The sequence below is a fragment of the Neomonachus schauinslandi genome, chromosome 9 (genome assembly GCF_002201575.2).
Source record: "Neomonachus schauinslandi chromosome 9, ASM220157v2, whole genome shotgun sequence".
NCBI classification, from domain to species: Eukaryota; Metazoa; Chordata; class Mammalia; order Carnivora; family Phocidae; genus Neomonachus; species Neomonachus schauinslandi.
Window position 1 is genome coordinate 57,810,201 of NC_058411.1, and position 1,605 is coordinate 57,811,805.

General features: G+C 43.7%; 1 pseudogene; it reads right to left on the bottom strand.

Annotated features, from left to right (window-relative positions):
• Positions 1–207: 207 nt before the first annotated feature.
• LOC110590718 lies at positions 208–1,241 on the bottom strand (annotated as a pseudogene).
• Between the last annotated feature and the right edge of the window lie 364 nt (positions 1,242–1,605).

Below are 1,605 nucleotides of genomic sequence, written 5' to 3' on the forward strand. Positions count from 1 at the left end.
GCTAGAAAAACCTGTTATACAATTAGTCACAAATACAGTCCTCGAGTTTTTTGCCCATACACATGAGTATTGTCTAAAACATGTCTTCTTTGTAGCAGCAAGGCCCTGCCACCACTGTGCTTGGCTGCGTTCACAAATCTATTGTAACCTGTAGCTTCCCTCTCACTTCTCTGGTTCTCCTCTCCTGCTAAGCCCTTTTCCTGGCAGTCATGAAAACCTGCCACTGCCATAGCTCTTGATGCTGCTGGAACTGCCAGAGCCACCTTGGTTTCATGGTTTGGCAAAGAATTGGCCTCCACCACCACAGAGGCCAGAGTTTCTGCCTCCAGAATTTCCTCCTTTCATGGGTCCAAAATTTGAAGATAGATTGTTGTAATTGCCAAAAAATCATTATTCATAATGATTTTTTAATCATTATGAATAATGATTAAAAAATTGATTGATTTTTTATATGATTTTTTAATAACCATTAATCATAAATCATTCCGTCACCTCCAAAGTTGCTTCCATCATTACCAAATCTGTTATAGCCATTCCCACTGCCACCTCGACTGCCACAAAAGCCACCTTGCCCACTTAAGTTTTCTCCATGACCAAAGTTGTCATTCCCACCAGAACTATCTCTGTGACCACCACCAAAGTTTCCAGAACCACTTTGACCTCTTCGGCTGGATGAAGCACCAGCCATCTCTTGCTTAGATAGGGCTTTCCTTACTTCACAGTTGTGACCATTCACAGTGTGGGATTTTTGAATGACAGTCTCATCTACAGAGTCATGGTCATCAAATGTTACAAAAGCAAAACGTCTCTTCTTGCCACTGCCTCGGTCAGTCATGATTTCAGCCACTTCAGTTTTCCCATTCTGTTCAAAATCATCTCTCAGATGATGTTCGTCAGTGTCTTCCTTAATGCCACCAACACAAATCTTTTTCACAGTTAAGCGGGCACCAAGTCTTTGAGAATCTTCTCTTGAGACAGCCCTCTTTGGTTCCACAACTCTTCCATCCATCTTGTGTGACCTTGCATTCACGGCTGCATCCATCTCCTCCAGTGGCATATGTGACACACCCAAAGCTTCTGGAGTGCTTGGTGTTTGGATCTCTCATGACCATGCAGTCTGTAAGCATCCCTCATTGCTCAGAATGGTTCCCCAGACTCTCATCAGTTGTTTCAAAGCTCAAACCTCTGATGAAGAGCTTCTTCAGCTGTTCAGGCTCTTTGGGAGACTCTGGCTTAGACATGATGGTGGTGGGAGAAGAGACTTTATTATTTTTTTTTTTATTTTTTTTTATTTATTAGAGAGAGAGAGAGTGAGAGAGAGAGTGCAAGAGGGGGTAGGATTAGAGGGAGAAGCAGACTCCCTGCCGAGCAGGGAGCCCGATGTGGGACTCGATCCCGGGACTCCGGGATCATGACCTGAGCCGAAGGCAGTCACCTAACCAACTGAGCCACCCAGGCGCCCGGGAGGAGAGACTTTAATGGTGCCTACTCAGTGGTGTCCACGGGCAACCATTTGAATTTCTATGAATAAGAATGTATGTGTGTGTATCTTTGTCATGAATATTCAAGTATTGATCAATTTATGATATTGAGAGAATGTATCTT